Source organism: Cupressus sempervirens, chromosome 9 (genome assembly GCF_028749045.1).
Source record: "Cupressus sempervirens isolate cs-2001-9-10 chromosome 9, ASM2874904v1, whole genome shotgun sequence".
Classification (NCBI taxonomy): Eukaryota; Viridiplantae; Streptophyta; class Pinopsida; order Cupressales; family Cupressaceae; genus Cupressus; species Cupressus sempervirens.
This window is the reverse complement of record NC_143126.1, coordinates 805,723,216-805,743,183: the sequence shown is the minus strand read 5'-3', so window position 1 is coordinate 805,743,183 and position 19,968 is coordinate 805,723,216. Positions and strand designations below refer to the sequence as shown.

The 19,968-nt window shown below is 36.5% G+C and overlaps 1 pseudogene; it reads left to right on the top strand.

Annotated features, from left to right (window-relative positions):
- The window catches only part of LOC149541150 (stearoyl-[acyl-carrier-protein] 9-desaturase, seed specific, chloroplastic pseudogene), a 29,177-nt pseudogene extending 16,180 nt beyond the window's left edge, over positions 1-12,997 (top strand).
- The last annotated feature ends 6,971 nt before the right edge of the window (positions 12,998-19,968 follow it).

The window sequence follows — 19,968 nt, the reverse complement described above, 5'->3', positions numbered from 1 at the left end:
AAATTCCATGCTCTTTGCATCTTTGCAAAAATTTCCTCAAATCTTCCATATGATCTTTCCTTTTTCTTGAGAACACGGTGAGGTCATCCAGGTATGTGACTATGATTCAATCTTTCAAATCAGCAAATGTCTTACTCATGCACCTTTGGAATGTAGCACTAGCATTGATAAGTCCAAAAGGCATTCTGTGATACGCAAATGTACCCCAAGGAGTAGTGAACACCGTCTTATGTTGGTCTTTCTCCTCAACTTTGACCTGATTATAACCTACGAAGTTGTCAAGCATAGACATCATTTTAGATCCTGCCACTATTTGTAATAAATAATCCATATTAGGAAGAGCAAAGTTATCTTTCAGGGATGCTTGATTTAGATTGCAAAAATCAACACAAATTCTTATTTCTTTGTTCTTCTTTTGGACGGGTACTATATTGGCTATCTAGGTGGAATGATAAATGGGATAAATGATTCTCGCTTTTAACATCTTATCTACTTCCTAGAAGATGGCATCAACGACTTTAGGATTGTAGTTCCTTTGTTTCTAGTGAAAAGGAACTGCATTAGGCTTCAGTGGGATTTGGTGTTTTACCTTCCCATCTCTATAACTTTTCAAATCTTCATAGCTCCAATAAAAAACATCTCTATATTCCATAAATAGATTTCTTGCAGCTTCTTTCTCTTCAGGCGAACAACACTTCCCAATGTTAATCATTCTGGGATTATGAATATCCCCAATATTAATTCCTTCATATTCACCCATTGTTGGCCCCTTTTTTGCTCTCTTCTACTTTATGTAAGCATCATGTCTATTAAATAATTTGTCTAAAGCCAAAAATATGGAGGAATAATATTACCTTTTAGCTAAATTTCTTTGATTTGATTCTTTTCCCCACTCGAATCAGAGCTTTCATGATTACTTCCATTGGATTCATGCTCAGAACTAGACTTGTCATTTTCAAGGAACATTTGTAAACTTTTATCATCATTGAAAACTTGCCATGATTCCGTGTTATCTGGAATGGTAGATTGATACACAATTTTGATCTGATACTTTTTGCTTTTGAAATCTAGGTGAGGAAGTAACAGGGACGCAGAGACTACTAAGGAATCAACTTTGGTATTCATCTCTCTCAGAATTGCTTCAATAGAGAAGACATCTAGGCCTTCAATTTCATTCCAGACTCTCTTTTTGTAATTCTTCAACTTATGATTTTTAACTTAATATTATCCTTTTACTTGCTTTACAATATGCTTCGCATCACCTTGAGCTTTTAAACTCTTTATCCCTCTTTCTTTCACTGTTATTATCCCCATAAATAAGGCCTCATATTTGATGGTATTATTCATGTTCCCAAATTCTAATTTGAAAGCCATAGGTTCAAATTCTCCTTTCGGGGATATTAATATTACACCTGCTCCAGATCTAGAGGTAGCACGACTTCCATCAAATTCAAGTGTCCATATACTCGATGCATTTTCATTTCTTTTAAAAAATTCCTTTCTTTGACTCTCATCTATTTGTTCATCTAAGCCCTCTTTAGTAAACAACATATAGATGCTGAATTCTAGCTCTTGGTAGAGAATCTAAGCTTTAGGGTCATCTCATTTCAAAACTATGAACTTTGCCTTCTCTTCGGGTTCTATTTTGACCTTCTTATTCTCGATAGGTATCACCGCTTATGACCAATCCAACTTTATTTCTCCTCCTAAGTCTCGACAAAAACTTCTACTTAAAAAAAGTCCATAACTAGCTGGAGTATCAGCTACCAAAATAGTTAATAGGAGCTTCTTTTCTGGATGAGAAGCTAAGGCTACCTAAGCGTCTTTAATCTACCCAAGTAAGGGAACTTGTTTAGCATCAATCGAGTAGCACCTTCCATGTACTTTTGTGAGATTGAGACCCAAGGCTTTGGCTATGGAATAAGGCATAACATTATCTGATGCACCAGAATCTATTATACAATTACTAAGTTTACATCCATTGATATACAATGAAATATAAAAAGGCTCAAGTTTTTGCCCTGGGGATGTCACTAAAACTGTAGAGTCTTGTTGGTTAAACAAACCAAATGTCAACGTTTCATCCTCTTTCTCAACCATTACATTACAATTTGCATCTGATGTACTTCCCCTACACCAGTCTACCAGTCTTTTTAACTTGGAAGGATGTGACTTTAAATAATTAATAGTATAAATTTGAATCTTTGACTCTTCACAAAATTGAATGAAATCAAAGGATGTCTTATCCTTACCCATTTGTGAGGTAGTTTTTCCTTGATCAGCATGTGTATTACTTATCAGAGGACTGGAATCATTTTTGTGAGTATGACTTGAGGATTGATTCTTCAACCTTTGTCAATGGGTAAGCACTATGTATGAAGTTCCATCAATTGTTGCATAGCACTCACCTTTTTGATTTAGAATCTGATTCGTATTCCAAAAATAAATGTCTAGAGTCACCATTTGGATAAGAATCAGGCTTTGAACAAGGAGTCTCAGTGGTTAATTCATTAGTAGATAATAACTACATCATGCGAGCAGTCTCAGGACAACTCTCACTATCATGATCTGTGGTCAAATTAAAGACACACATATTTCCTTTTTTTGATATTGCCTCAATTTGCAACTTGGGTTGTGAACTTGCAAGCTGTAGAAATCTACTTTCATTGATTCTTCCTAGTGAATTTTGATAATTCTACAGATAGTTCGTATTGAATCTAGGTAATTGTTTCTTCATTGCTACCATCTCATTAGATAAATTCTGAATCATCTCCTTTGATGACATGGTATTACTAGAACTTCTTTTAGTTTGAAGTTCTCATTTCCATTTTCTCGAGAAATCAAATCATCCTCACATTCAATCACCTTCTTTTGTGCATCAGCTAGATCCATGGGATGTGCCCTCCTTAAATCATAATTGACATCTAGAGGCATTGCACTAATAAATAAAGTTTCCAAATTACCAAGTGTTGGTTTGTTAGCAATTAGAATTCTGCTGATAATCTTATTGAATTTGGCAATGAAATCCCTCATGCTCATAGTTGGTTGCTTCTTAATTGAAGTCAACTATGTTAGCAGGGCATATTCATCTTCCATGGTCTTAAATCTTGTCTCAAAGGTTGGCCTCAATGTATCCCAATCAGTTATTGAGCTGTCGGCTAGATGGTAAAACCAGTCCACTACATTGTCTATGAGGGTCTCTACAAACAACCTTACAACCACATTTTCATGTCCCACCCCTAAGATATGTGTGGCTGTGAAGAAAGCTTTAATGTGTTCATTTAGTGACTTTCCCATCACTTGAGAATTCAGGGAAATTCTTCCTCAAACTGGCTGAAAGTGAATGATAAATGTTTAACACTAAGGGTCCTTCTATTGTAGCCCATGGAGCAGCCATGATTGTCCTAGCAGTATATGGCAGGAAATTAACAACTGGAGGGGCAGTGACTTCGTGTAGTGCTAATACTTGACAAGTGGAATGAGAAGTGTTGGCATCTTGATTTTTAATAGGGGAAGGGGGTCTTCCCTAGCTTTTACCTTCACTTTTCTGCTTTGGGACGTCTAAAATAGGAAAGTTGAGCTCTGTAAGCTTATCAAAGATAGGGTCTTGCCCACCCTGTTCCTTGGTACTTTTGAGGAACCTAAATTGTTTTAGGATGCTGGGTCTAGTTTATCTCTGAGCTTCTCATCTCAATTGTCTTTGTGCTCTCCGAATATCTCTCCTTTGAACAACTCTCTCCAAGGCTTCAACTTTTCTTTCTTCTTCCTCTAATACTTGACTAGCATTCCTGTAATGTTCAGTGTTCCTTCTATGTCTCCAAATGAATGTGTTAAGGGATGAAATTATATCCTCTTAGTCATCTTGAAAACCAAGGTTAGGTTGGAGCATTGGGATTATATTTTCATGAGGTAGTACCATTTTCCCTCATGACATAGGCTTTTATGGTCAAGTGACTATTCGTCTCCCCAATAGAGTCACTAAAAATATGTTGGTAAACATATTTGTTCTTTTAGATTATTACTCTTTAATGCCCAATTTGGAACAATATCTGATCACAAATAGTTGGAAAGCTCTTTACTGATATTTTAGCTTTCTTCCGAATTGTTAGATATAGCTCCCTAAAATAGATTTACAATGAATTCTATTTTCTTCCTAAACTACTTTAGGGTATGTTATTAACTCGAGAATAGTAGAGGAATAATCGAGCTAGACCTAACTAAAATCCAACTCAGGCAGGTAAAACTTCTCAATTCTAAAATAGATTTATGCATCCACACATCTTATGAATCCATAAATTCCATCCACATAATTAATTGATGCTTCACTAAGCTAATTCAAATCTAAACTATGATTAATAAATTGGAAATACTAGTGGAATCCCTTCGTCGAATGAATTATAACAATACTTATCACATTCATTTGTTGCCTCGAAACAGGGGAGGTAAAACTCCGTTCTTCCCTTATTCCAATTCCAAATAAAAGATAAAATGCAAAATAAATATAATAGTAACTGGAATAGAAAATGATTGACATAAAATACCATTCAATTGTCTCAACAACAAATAATACTTCACACCAAAAAATTTGCTGACCTTTCATTAATCTCTTCAATTCATACATATAGAGTTTTGAGATGACCATTACAAAGGAAGTTTAATTGGTTCATCTTCTGAGGGTGACAAATGGAAATGTGCCAGTTTTTCATATTACAAAATTACAAAAGAAAACAAAAATAGGGTATTGTTGGCGCTCAAAATTGTAGCTCAAATTTTGAGCACTGTTGAGAAAATTGAGCCCTATGAGTGCTTTTAAATGAGATTGTACCTGGCTGTACCTTTGAGGCTTAAGAGTTTTTTAGTGCTTCTAACACCTTCCATTTAGTGCATCTACCTATTCTATGAAGTTAAATTGCCATTCTGAGCCATTCTGTGAAGTCTCGTTTTGAGCAAATTTCAAATCTGCATTTTACCCGAAGTGTCAAACAACAAGAAGAGGATGTGTTTGCATCTGAATATCTTGCACCTAGAAATTTTTTGTAACTCACCACTTTGGGAATGCCTAGTGTCCATACCCGAGAACCTATCTTTCAGATTTTGAGTCCTTTTGAATCCATTTGATTAGGTTTTGAACCCCTCAAAGTTGGTAGTTTACTGTTCTGTGCATTTGTGTAGTTATTTTGAATTATAGGAAGCCCTGTTTGACGTGTTATAAATTTGACCCAGTTAAACAAAATGTTGAAATTCATTTTACATTACATTTTAGATGTTAGAAACTTATTGTGTTTCAAGTTTCATCTTATGATGAATCCGTTTGATTAGTTTTCAAACGTGATTCCAAATGGAATTTCTATCTTTTTACTTTGTCAACATTTGCAGATTTGATTAGTACCCCTATTCATGATGTTATATCTCCTGATTCGTGATAGGTCAAGTCAAATGGATTGTAAACTTGTATTGTCCTCAGAAAATACTCCAAGTGTGTTAGTTTGTAAGTCATGACGAATGCATTTGCACACTTTTTAGGTTCCATTCCATTTGCAAAAATCGCTTTTCAGTCATTGTTCTAGTTTGGAAAATCCAAGTAACCCACTTTGACTGATTTCCATTTGCACCCAGTTATTTGTCATGAGCCCAAATCACAGATCCATAATTTTCTCATGATAGAGAACCAATATCCCAGTTTTTGTTCTCCCAAGTATCCATTTGCCCAATTTTTAAAACCAAATCCGAACCCAATTTATTGTATTTTGACATGTTTTTGTGCAGGCAGTTTTGAGAGGTCAACTTTGACAGCAAATATCTTTTGACCTTGAATTTTCCATTAGATGAGATCTAACATGGTGCAAGAATGCAGAGCAAAGAAGCAGTGTGCTAGTTTTTAGAGCCTGATCAGGTGTTCTGGTCATTTTTTAAGGCTAGTCAAAGGACCTCCTCGCACAAAGTCGACAAGTTGCAAAAAATGGTGAAAATGAGTTTTAAAAGTCAAACCAATAATATAGATTATTTCCAGTCAGATTCAAGTGTTCAATGGATTAGTTTAAGAAGCCAGTTGTTTGAAATGCAAAATTTTTTTTAGCCGGACCCATTTTGGGCCTGACTAAGCTTCATCAGATTTATAGGACATTTTGGGATTTTTAAGGAAATGAAAAGGATTGGGATGAATCTATTTATTAAAACATCATGATCAAATAAAAATATAATTGACAGTGGTATGATGGGGACACAAGGATAAACTAGTCTGATTAAGCCATGAAGACTTTTTGTTTCAAGAACTTACAAAGAGAAACTTCTCAAGGAAATCATACCATGGAAAAAAGACATGATTGACAAGATGGCATATGAGGTGAATCTTGTTCAAGTAACATAGAAATTGAATGAGGCCTACTTCACACAATTATACTTGAATAAGATAGGAAGTGTTGGCTAAAAAAGTTTCAAAGCTAAATGAGGAGTTATTTCATCTCCAAAGCAAAGTGAGTGAGTTGCAAACAGATTATCACCAAGTTCAAAATGACAATGAGAAACTTGTTGAGTAGTTCTTCGATGGGACATTTGATGTTGTTCTAGATAAAGGAGGCTTGGATACATTAATGGAACCAAAATCAGGTCCTAAATTGGGGATTCAATTTTGTTCTTGTTCAAGTAACATAGAAATTGAATGAGGCCTACTTCACACAATTATACTTGAATAAGATAGGAAGTGTTGGCTAAAAAAGTTTCAAAGCTAAATGAGGAGTTATTTCATCTCCAAAGCAAAGTGAGTGAGTTGCAAACAGATTATCACCAAGTTCAAAATGACAATGAGAAACTTGTTGAGTAGTTCTTCGATGGGACATTTGATGTTGTTCTAGATAAAGGAGGCTTGGATACATTAATGGAACCAAAATCAGGTCCTAAATTGGGGATTCAATTTCGTTCTGAGGTAAAGCAAGTGCTTAGAATAGGTGGAAAATATATTTGCATAAGCCTAGTTCAGACACATGTATTAGAATTGTTGTTTTCCCTACTTAGGGATGGGTGGAAAGTAATTGTTCATCCCATTTTGCAATATACCTCATCTGTATCTAGTTATCATCCTTTTCTAGTTGCTGTGTTGAAAGGTGATTCAAGTGCTCTCCATCTGGTGAGAACATCTATTGATTCTGCTTCACCAAAATATGATGAATCATAGATCCAAGGTTTGTTCGAGACTATTGCTAAGGAGAATAAATTGTGGGAACAACGTGCCCCTGGTGAAGACCTATTGAATGATTTAAAAGATTTGGATTTTAGAGCCAAAGATGGTATGAAACATCTTTTGCCTAGCCGCAACAACAGATGAAGCATCAAATAGGGGCATGGACGGCTCTCTCCCACATGATAAGAAGGGGAAAATCATAGAGAACACACTAGTGAAAGGAAAGCCATAGGAAGCTCACTTGAAAAGTAACCCATGACATATCAAAGAAGCCAGTGCCTAAAAAGGAAGAACCTACTTGATAAGCAGGGCAGGGCGTTTGGAGGAAGTCAACCCTACAATAAGAAGACAACTATGATGCATAAAAGAGGAGCAGACATAATATAAACATCCATAGAAGAAGGCACAACTATAAAAGAAACGCAACCGACAGATTAAAAGAAGACCAAGGTGGAGGAAGCCACGGTTTTGAGAGAAGGAGCAGGGGAGAAGCCATGAGTAGAACACACATTGGAGAATATCATAATTGGAAAAGCCATGGTCTGTAACACCTTGGATGAAAAAATAAAAAGCTCACACACCATGATGTAAAAGAAGATTCACGCAAAGGTAGAGCTAAAAGGCAACAACATTAAAACAAAAGTATCCACACATCAACAAGTGAAAGACCCTAAATAGGAGCTCAATACATTTGAAAAGGAGTGGATCCTGTGTAAAAAAAAACTATAGCCCGCACATTTAAAGAGACCCTCATGCCAAATATGCAGCCGGGTGGAGCAGTTGAAAAACCATATATCCCACATTTGGGAAGGGATGGCATCTTAATGTCTTTAAATTCTCCCATAGATATAATGTATTGTGTCTCAAAGAGAAGCCTTTTGAAAACCATGTGCTTCGTGGGTCACCGTGGTCAATTTGGATTCAAAGGATAGCTGGTAGGTTGCCTAGGAAGAAATTTTAAATGAAGATGCACTCGTGATGACATGGCGAGATCACAAATCGAGGGTGGAGATTGCTGACATGTGGACGATCTGACGATCGCCACTACCTCACCAAGAAAAGATGCTCACAAGATAATTGTAGTGAGGTAGTGACGTTGATGTGGATAGGTGAGGTAGCTGAAAAATCTCATCGAAATTCAGTGGTCGCCAAGTCGCCATCAAAAAAGTTGAGAAATTCTAGCAAGCAGCTTGGAGACTTGCTAAAAATTTGAAGAAATCGGTAGAATATAGGGTGGGTCCCGCTCGAGTTCAAAGCCAGTCAAAAGGTGACACATGGCAGTGAGGTCGAGGTCATTGGCTAGTAACATGATGACATGTGGTGCCATAAGACAAGTGGAAGGGATATAAAGAAGTTTAAAATAAAAAATATATGCTGCACGTTCTTTCAAATTTGAAAAATTTGTTTCCAAATAATGAATTTTTATAGTTTGAACTATAGACCTTTTTAAAAATTTTAAAATTTATTCTTATATGTGCAAACCTGAGATAGAGGTCCAATCTTTAGAAGGGCATATCTGGGGCATTTTTGAGATTAGTTTTTGCACAGGTGCTCACCGGTTTGTGCTATAAGCCAATTTGCAAATTTTGGGGTGTTCTCAACAGAATGAGTGTTTTTCACCATTGATCATCAGAATTGGTTAGAAAATAGATATAAAGGCTTGTAGAGGTGTGAATGTGAAGAAAACTGATTTTAAGAGGTTTTCTTGGTTTCTAAAGGTCTTATTCAATTGATTTTTTACTTTTACTCTGAGTTCACTTTGACATTAAAAACCAGTTACTTGCTTTCATGATCAAATTTTTGAGATATTTGATGCACTTGAAAGCAAAAATCATGGGGATTTGATAAGCAGTTACAGAGACAAGGTAGAGAGAGGTTTTTTCATCTTCTTGGGAAGGAATTCTAAGGGTGCACATGTCAATTACAAATTCAATCCGAGATTTCTTTCCTTTCTATTTATACTTTCTTCTTCTCTTTTGTAAGGGTTGGAAAATATTGGAAAGTTATCTAGAATGAAGGCATTTAGTAGAGCTAGCCTTGGAATTGATGAACTCTGAATGGAAGATCTAGGATGTGCTAGTTCCAGACCATGAAGCTTTGCTTTGGTTGTGATACCCCCTTCCCATCCCATTAGTTTCTCATTCCCACCATTTTCTCTCTTGTATGATAGCATTTGTTCATTGAATAGTCTAGTTTATTAGGTTCTTTGTGAGTCAATTTCATGCATTTGAATGTATTATTTCAAGGAAATCAATACATGGAACAAAAAATGTTTAGTTTCAGTTTAAATCTTGTCTCTTTTCTCAATTGAGCTATGATGTTTTATGGTCTTGGAACAAAGAGGTTAGGTCATAGTTGTAGTCCCTTAAGGCTGTATGTTGCTTCATTGTTGCTTTTAATTCAAGGAATTATGTAAATGCTTTAGAGATTCAATAGGGTTGCAGGTTTATTGAGGAGGATATCAAGTAAGAATGAGATTTAAATTTAACATTGATGTCTATTTACAAGGTGAATAGATATATTAGAGATCTGAATATATGAATAAGTATTAGATATCCAAAATACATAAGAGAGATTTATGAATTTTCCCAATGGATCAGACACCGATCAGTTATAGGGTCATTAAGTTGTTGTCTATACATGGTTTTCATCTGCTTTCCCCACCCACATAAAATCAAATCAAATTCAAATCATCTTTACATTTTATGTTGAAGAGCCATAATTGTTTGACCCTCACTCATCTTATGCATTTCATAGATTTCCATTCAGCTACTATAGATCTGTGTTATTACATAAGTTATTAGGAGATATAAGGGGTTTCATCTACAGTAAATAGATTCAGGGATATGTGTTGCACTAGTACAATATCAATTGAATCTAAGGTCTACTTGCCTAGGTCTTGCAGAGCCTGAAGTAGAAGAAGGGTCAAACCTTATAGTTGGCCTGATGTCTAAAGTGGCATGTTGAAAATGGGAGTTAGCTGCCCCTAGATATGTCATATTCTCATTGGGATAATTGAAAACCCTCCAGCATTTTGTTGCCTAACTTTAAGTCACCTATTTTTTTTTGGCAATATTGGTCATATCAAGTCAGTCTAGTCTATCTTGAGTCTAGGTCTAAGTCGTTATAGGTAGGCAATCTTTGTCGAGTTCCCCTTCAAATTGCCTTCTTTTCAAGCTAGGTGGGTTATTTGGAAGTCCTGTCATGATGGGTAGGTGATAGATCCCAACCCGGCAAGGATATTATGCTCCCATTGATAATCTCTTTCAGATGGAATGGTGATTGAAGTCATGATTCTTGGACACTCATAAGGAATCAGAAAAAGTTTCTTTATTTGAGTAATGCAGTAGAGAGCTTTAGTGGAAAATCTTCAAGATTGCAAGAGGCTAGTGGCATTGAGAGATCTGATGATATGGTATTCTAGTGTGGAAAATGCTACTCAGAATGAAATTTACAGTCTTCTTCTGTTACAGGAGGAAAGTTGGATGATATTACTATGATAGTGAGGATGGTGGTTAATACACAAGCCTTTTTTTATAGAACCCAATCTGCTTTTACTTGATGAACCCACTAATCACCTTGATCTACATGCAATTTTATGGCTAGAAATATATCTTTTAAAATGGTCAAAAACTTTAATTGTCATCTCACATGCAAGCTTTCATTGACAATTTTCTTTACAATGCTAAAAGAGCATAGCCTGTTCAATCAATAATTAAGGAACTAATTATGAAATTTGCATGCAAAAAGGGGAGTGTTATTCTAGAGGTTCGAGATGAATCATAGATTGATCAACTAAACATGATCACGAAGATAGAAGGAGGGAGTGAATATCCTTGTTTTCACTCTAGTTTTTGCTGACTTGGGCCACATATGCTGCTTTTTTTTCTATGGATAGTGTTTCTATTTTTGCTTCAGCTTCTGCATCTACTAAAGAAACTACAACTGAAGTCACCAAGCATACTTATGCCTCCATTCTTCAGGCATCAAAGGAAAAGAACAAGGCTTCACCTTCTATCACTTCACAATCTTACCAGGCACCATCACATAAGCCTATTGTTGTCGGTTTAGAGTAGCAACCCGCAACAAGCCATTTAACTCAAATGCTCAGAGGGTGTAAATTGAAATGGAGAGAATTATCTGCCTCTTGATAAGTTAACGATGATGATACATGAAGGATAGTCTTTGAGCCTTGAAACTAATTCAAGAATCTATCTTGAGAGTTGAATTTATTTAGGTTAGTCCACTCTTGATACTATCGATTGATGTAGCAATGATGCCCCGAGAAGATGTATTATGCACACAGAATCAAGATTTCAGATGCACACTATGAAATGATGAATAGGAAGAATTCTACCATGCAGTTTTAGCTCTTGAAGTTATAAATGTATAAGAAACACAACTGCAACTACTTTTATGGAAAAGAGATCTAAAGAAGATGGCGAACTTGGTTGTCACATCAAGATCTAAAGAATGTTTCTACCATAGAATATAAGATCTACTACCAGTCATTCATCACAATTGATGATATTCAAGGAATATAACATCATGAATTATAATGTGGCACTGTGTTCAATGAGTAGTGACCAAATATGGTGCGGGATTTGTTGAATAGCACTGGTTATTAGTCTAAGCATGGTCTGCCATCGCGGAAGCATTAATTCGATGGGACAAGGAAGCATCAAAATGATTTTACTTCCAATATTATCATTGTCATCACTCCCCAACCATACAAAGCATACAATGGAGGAAATTGAATCGATGTTGGTGATGAGAATCAGGGTCTTAAATCTGTTGAACGAATAGGAAAATAGTTGAAGAATATGTCTAGACTTGATCCCCGAGATGGCAAAAGTCGCAAGGCCAACGAAGATCTTGAATGGAGACAGCTTGTAGAAATCCCGAGAAACGATTCTAAGATCTCAGAATGCAGGTCTTGGAGCGGTTTGGAATACAACAAAAGTGGAAGCTAGATCAATTGTTGCAATATTTGGTCTTGGTACAATTGATCTTGCGGTGGCAAAGGGTACCAAAAAAATAAGTGCTTCACATGTTATTGGCATTGACATTGATCCCAAGAAGTTTGTGATTGCTAAAGATTTTGGAGTCACAAAGTTTGTGAATCCCAAAGATCATGATAAACCCATCGAGAATTCTTGGTAGACACAAGACTCTTCATCCAATCCTGCTTCTGAGGCCTTTGTCGATGACGTGAAAGAGTTACAAGAGTGGTCTCGTGAATTAATAGATGATTACTTAGTTTTTCTAGTAAGAGATATGATTACCAAGGAAGCATCGCCGGCTTATCAGACTATTCTTAACACTTTAGATGGGGTGCGAGATGAGAGCGGTGCCAGTCCCACATCCTTGGCTATGTGGACTCATATGTGGACAACTGAAGAGAACAGACATGATGATCTTCTCAATAAGTATCTTTACTTATGTGGATGTGTGGACATGAGACATATAGAAAAGACCATACAGTATCTCATTGGATTAGGAATGGATCCTCAAACAAAAAAAGTCCTTTTCTTGGCTTTTGCACACATCTTTCCAGGATAGGGCAATGTTCATATCACATGGTAATACTACAAGATCTGCCAAAGATCATGGTGATCTTGAACTAGCTCAAATATGTGGAAGTATTGCTGCAAATGAGAAGCACCATGAGACTGCATATACTAAAATAGTTAAAAAGTTGTTTGAGATTGACTTGATGGTATAGTCACAACTTTTGAAGACATGATACGAAAGAAGATTTCTATGCTGGCCCATTTGATGTAAGAAAGGCATGATGATAATTTGTTTGAACATTTTTAGCTATTGCACGAAGAAGTAGTAACTAGGGAAGATGTGGTATGCTATCTCCAAGTTCCTATCTATTGGTGAAAGTCTGTTCATTTCACTTTCTCGAAGGTGAAACATATGGAGAGATAGATGAAAAGGCATAGTCCTTTTTCTTTTGGTTTTGAAAGTGGTCTCTAGTCCATTTAGATTCTAGAATTCATAACATTTCACATTCCCATAAGTGGCATATGCTTGGGATTTTTATAGAAGCGGTTGTAAAAGAAACAAAAGGGGGTTCAGCCTTTTTTGCATACAGTCAAAGAGTTGGAGTAGAGAGGGGGTAAATTGTTGATGTAATAGACTTAATATTGTAGAGTCAATGGAAGGGTGTTTTATATCAATAAGTTCCTATCCCATTTAGTTAGTTAATGGTTGCTTCTATGTTTCTTTCTTTAAAATCCAAATTAGAGAAAGAAAGAAAAGATGTTTCATTCTTTCGTTATGAAGATATGAATTAACTAAGGTAAGATATGCTTTGGGAGATTCAGAGAAGGATTCATTGGAAGTTCTTGATCATTTCATTTATATTTTCGTTGATAGGTTCTATAGTTTAGTTGATGCTGAGTATATGGATTAATAAGAATTGTGAGTTCTATTGCTTGGTTTATAAATTAGAGAGTTTTTCTTGCCTGGATTAAGTCTTGTTTAGGCTTAATTCAGTTTGCCTCCTTTGCTCTCGGGTTAAGAGCATACCCCATGTTAGTTTAGGAGAGAAACATAATTCCTTGAACATTATTCACATAGGGAGCTGTACCTTAATTCACAGGGAAACTAGTTATTCTCAGAAATAGTTTCCCAATTGTTGTGTAAAGTTGTTCTTCATTACAAATTGGGAAAATTAAAAGGAGAATCAGAAGAAGAACAATCTGTTTACCAACACGTTTTCAAACACCAACAGGTATAATATGAATCATTTAGATTTCTTCCCCTTTTCTATTTTCGCTTTGTGTGACTTGGCATCAACCATTATTGGGATTAGTTCTTCATGATTGGGCACGTGTATATTGGTGAATCTCAAAAGCCATTTTGTGTGTTCCCTTGCCAACTCTTTTATCAAATTCAACTAATCTTGCAACTCTTCTGCGGCCACATGTATCCATCCACTGAGCACTTGGAGTTCTGCAGTTCTATTCTGGCTACTAGAAGCTACTACAAACAAATTATCTAAAAAGGTAGAGAAATTACTTTTCATCACTTCTATTCTAATGAAGTCCTTTCCTTGGCCACTAGTTTGAGAGTCAGTGTGTAACCCTCTCATTAGCTCAAATCCTCTATCTTGAGTCTTCTTTATTTTTCCCTTTATCTCCTTGAGCCCTTTCTCAGCTTCTTGGATCATCTCTAGTTTGAACTACATACTTTGGAACCATTCAAACAAAGGTTCATTCCCTTTCTTTAGAATCTTGGCTTCAACTACTTCTTTGGCTTTCATTTGCATGATCATCTTTAAGAGGGAGAGGCATTCATCACACTTGACTCTTTCTCCAACTAGAGTGTTATTGTTAGATAATATGCTATCCTTTTACGTTTCCAATCTGAGGATAAAATTTCCAATTTGATCTATAAGAGAAACTCCTTCTAATTTGAGTCTCTCAATCCACTCTCTACCTATCTGGCCATAGTGCCTATCTTCCTGGAGCTAGGAAAGGAGAGCTTGCACTTTGGCTGCACTAGGAGTTTGAGTCATAGACATACTAGAAATAGTTTCTAGTGGAGTGACTAGCTGCCTAATAAACTTATTCAACTCTTCTATTTCTACCTTCATCTTGATCTTGGACAATTTGAGACTCTCTAATTCTTGTTCTATCACTTCATTGCTCGATCTCCATAAACCAACCTGTGTCATGCCTGGCTTCCCCAAGGTCGATTGAATGCAAAGTAAAATCATCACGAGTCATATCCTCAATTCTCCCTCCTTTGTTTGGCTTTGCTATCTCCATTATCAGGTTCCCTATTTTTGGATCTTGTCCAAGTATGGACAAAGTTTTTTGCTTCTTAACCTTTGCCAATGCAGTTCTAGAACAAACTGTGTGGGATACAATGTCTTTTGCAGAAATACTCTCATCTTTTCTTTTAGTTTTCCTCTCCAAAGTATCTTCTAGCCAAGAATTAGTTCCTATCACCTTGGAAGCTGTTTCAAGTGATTCGATGGTAAACATCTTTTTCACTGGAGTCATGGCTATAGTGGTTGAAGAGAAAGCATTCTTTGAGTCCTTGAAGATGAGTTTGGAAGAAGCCTAGCCCTTCTCCATCTCTAAAGTCTTCCTTGTCTCTTCATCTGATTTAGCTGACTTACTAGTGCTACTTTTTCCATCCCCTAAGTCCACTATCTATATGGGGGAACCACCTAGTCTCAAAAGGGAAGCACTTGTGTATGGCATAGAGCTATGATGAGGGGACAAGATTGGAGTGGTATGAGGAGAAGGAACAGGGGTAATGCGTGGAGATGGAATAGGAGTAGTATGTGGGGAAGATACGGGAGTAGGAACACTGTCTTTTGGCCCTTCTACTTTCTTCTCTTTAGTGCCAGTCTGGGTTCCTATAATTGGCAAGGATCCATCATAACATGTTGGGGGTATAGGAATATTCTTGTCTGGGGGTTGATCAGCTCCGCCCACTGGTTGAGCTGGTCCTTGGGTGGAAGCTATGGTCACACCCATTGTGATACTTTGAGATGAGGTAGGTTTTGCAGCTGCAAGAGAGGATTGAGTAGTAGCACCCTTACTCAAGCTCTTTTTGGCTGTCCAGTCAACCCACTTCCCAGTTCTTTTGATTATCCTTGCCATCATAATATCGAAAATCTCCTCCATGTCCACATATGGCTCAGAATTGATAGGAATTCCTCTTAATTTAGTAAGATATGTATTGCTATACATATTTTTATCATCATCCTCTAATCCCTCTATGTTGAGATCAATGCTATATGTCTTTATTTGTTCCACTGTGAGTCTGGCAAATGCACAATCATGGCTCTCCAACTCATCTCTGCAATCTGCCCAATAATCCTCTAGAGTGGTGACATGTTTGATCAAACTCCCAATCTGAAGCACCTCCCTTGCATATCCATTTGGGTCGAACAAGGGCCTCATAACTGTTGGAATTATGATATATTTGTCATTAGTTACAACACTTATTTGATTCTAAATGCTTATCGAGCTCATCACTCAGTCTACAGTTCATACTGAGTGCTTAGTAGTGGTTACCAAGTAGAATAGTTCATACCATGCTGAACATTGGTCACTGAGCAAATGGGAAGTTCAACAGTGTTTACCAAGTTCTCAGTGTTCACCGAGTCATTAGCTGAAATTAGTGTTTACCGAGTGATCAAGGTAAATGAAGGACTTAGTGTTTACTGAGTGATCAAGGTAAACAAAGGACTTAGTGTTTACCGAGTAAACAAGGTAAATGAAGGAATCAATATTTACCAAGTGAAGAAGGTTATCAATGGATTCAGTTTTTACTGAGTGACACAATATTCACCAAGTCACCGATGGTTATCAAGTTCTAAGCTACTTAGAGTGATTAGTATGGACCGTGCCTCTACTCTTACCGAGTGCATGATGATGCAGTGTATTGCAGTGGATGCCAAGTATTAGAAGGTCACCGAGTTAGTTTGAGGAACTCAAGTTTTCTACTATCTGGCCGACTCAGTAATGTTTTGTTCACTTGTGTTTGGCCGACCTTGCCAGTGTAAATATTGGAATGGTATATATGTAATGTATTATATCATTTAAAAAATATGATAGAAATGTTGTATATCATTGTATGGTGTTGTATTGCAATATTTTGAGAAGAGTGAAAGCGAATTAGCAACAGAACAGAGGAATACAACAAGGTCAACATAGATGCAGAAAAGTTATATCTATCACATTAGGTGATCAGTGCATAAAGGATCTTATCAGCAATCAGTTGTAACCAGATCCACTGCTTCATCCTAACAGGTGAATCAATTTGTAAATCCTTTAACAAGGTAGACTTAACAATCTTTTGTAAATCTCCTAACAGAGTGCATACTTCATTGTATGTTTGTAAATCCTCTAACAAGGTGGATCTAGCAATCCTACTTGCTCCTAACAGGGTAGATCACCAGAAGTGATCATTGTAAGCCTTAACAAGCCAACTTTATACTGTAGTATTGAAGTTTTGTGGGTATCATCCCCACCCTAGTTTTACTTTCTAATTGGAAGGTTTCTAAGTCACCAAATTAGTGTGTTTATGTGTTATGAATGTTTATCTTTTCATGCATACAGTAGATTAAATGGATGAATGGTGAATATGTTATTATGCTGAATTGATTTAAAGTTTTAGAGTTACTAATTCACCCCTCCCCTCTCAGTAACCTTGTTAGTCCTGATTATTTCCAACAATTGGTATTAAAGCATTGTGGTTCTCAGGATAAAGTTTGACAGCTTGAGCAAAGATCAAGGACAATGGAGATATTCAGACTTGACAAATCTATTGAGAATGAAAAGCTAGATCTGGAAGTGGCCATGGCTCAACTCAAAGAAGCAAAGGAGCATCTTTCTCAATCTCTAAAAAGAAGAAAGGAACTTGCAATACAAATGAATGATCATCAGTATGTTGAAGAAAAGATTGAAGACCTTTTACATCAAGTAGTTCAAATGAAGCTAATGAGGCAAACAATGCAATCAAAGAACTCTTAGAGAAGAATGGATCTCTGCAAGAAGAAGTAAGAATGCTAAGAAGAGAACAAGAGATCCAGTCAACAAGGTTATGTGAAATTTTAGAACAAAGGAACATGATGCAAGATGAAATAGAAGGAAGGAACAATGAAATTCAAAATCAATCCCTTCAGTATGAGGATCTTACAGATCAACTTTCCAATGCAAATGAAGAAATCAGAATTCTCAAAGCACAAAATGAAAGAATAAGGAATGATCTGAATGTTGAAAGACAAATCACTGAAAGCTTACAAAGTGACCTAAGATCTGAAAGACAAATCAATGAAAGTTTGGAAAATGACTTAAATGTTGAAAAGTGAGTCAATGAAAGGATGATAAAATCTCAAACAGACGTGGATCAATTGAATTAGCAAAATGAGTAGAATCTTCATAGACAAAAAAGTAAAGCAAGCCTTGGATACAATGAAAAAGGTGAATCTTCTAGACAAGGTGCCCAAAAGAATCAAAGACCTACTTGCAATCATTGTGGCAAGATAGGTCATACATCTAATAGATGTTGGAGCAATGGTAAAGGAAAATTCAATGGTAAATGCTACAATTGCAATCAACATGGTCACAAAGCCAATGAATGCAAAGAGAAACCAAAATTTGAAGGCAAATGTCACAAATGCAAGAAACAAGGTCACAAGGCATCCAAGTGCAGATCTAAATCATTCAATCTAGTAGAATAAATTGTCAAAGCATTATTTGGTTAGGACTACAATACTTGGTGCAGATGTCACTATTATGGAGAATATGGACACATTGGAGTAAACTATACAAGGCATCACCTAAGGAAGAAAGATACTACCATAAGATGTTATACATGTACCGAACTTGGTCATATATCTAAGAATTGCATGAACATAGGAAGAGTTGAAGATGAAAAGAAAGACAGAGCTGACAACATTCGAAAACAGATGAGACAATAGTGGATTCCTAAATCTACCGAACTAGAAAGTTCAAATGATGGCAATGTCACTCAAGAAGTGGGTGACTCCACCATTTCTAATTAGACTCATCAAGGAGGATCAGGGACTGCATCTTCAAGCCATATCCTAAGCAGTTCCAGAATGAAGGAGTGCAAATGACAAATCTGTATTTCAGATACAAGACATAGTTCACTGTGATGCATCTACCGAGCAAGGTTGGTCTCAGACTTAACCGAGCTAGGTCGAGAATATGAAAGGTTTTGTTTGTTCACCGAGCTTCAAGGTTTATCGAGTAAGTCAGTGACTATCTGAAAAACCTTAGGTCATCTTAGCTACCTTTGTACTTGAGCATTAATGGTAGATTTTTCATCAAAAAGGCATAATTTGATCTCATTTTTCACCGCGAATTTAGAATATACAGAGCGAAGAGATTTCCAAGAGCACGCAAGTGAGTTCAAGTGATTTGAAGTGATTTTCTAGTGAAGAATTTATTTTACAAAATCATTCACTCATCGAGCAGCAATGGCATTCGGGAGCACCAGCAGCAACAAGGCGAAGAGGGGCTCTAAAATGCTTGTGAAGGGAGTCAAATGGAAATCACCTAGCTTCAAGCTCGTTCTCGCCATAGCTAAATCACTCGACCCACATGGAGCTCAATTTTAGATTCCACCCAAGGTACTACTTATAAACAACATTTGTACTCATTTCAAATGCACTTTTCAAGAGATAGGGACACTAGATATGGATAATGCCCTAGCTGAGTTATACGTGGACAGAACCCTTAAACCTGAGTTCAAACATCTAGAAACCAAAGGTTTAACCCATATCCTGCATTTGCCAAGAAATTTCCAAGTGAAATGGATAAGATACATTTTGAGCCGTGTTCATAATGGTCAATTGTGGTTAGAGAAACCTGCTCTGATTACAAAGAAGATGATTCACAGAATCACGGGTTTACCTATGTTGAGCAAATCTAAAACCACTAAAACCCTAAGTCAGGATGAACTTCAGAAGTTAACCCTAGCTGAATGGGATGGCAGAGGACTAAAACTTAACAATGTATTAGTTATAGAGCTAAGATTTGGAATTAGTGTAATTGCATACAAGCTGTGTAGTTCCAACAGATTGAATAGTGTGCCCTGTGAGGCTATGGACTTAGCCTATAAGGTTGTGAAGAAGAACATGGAGTTTGACCTAGCAGATGTGCTATTGAAACAACTAAATAAGAACATGGATAGTATAAGGACCTCAAAGACCAACCCTTGTAAATTTGGTTCTTTGTTAGTTTGTTTATTTTTCTATGTACAAAAGTTTTTCCCTTCTAAAGGTACAG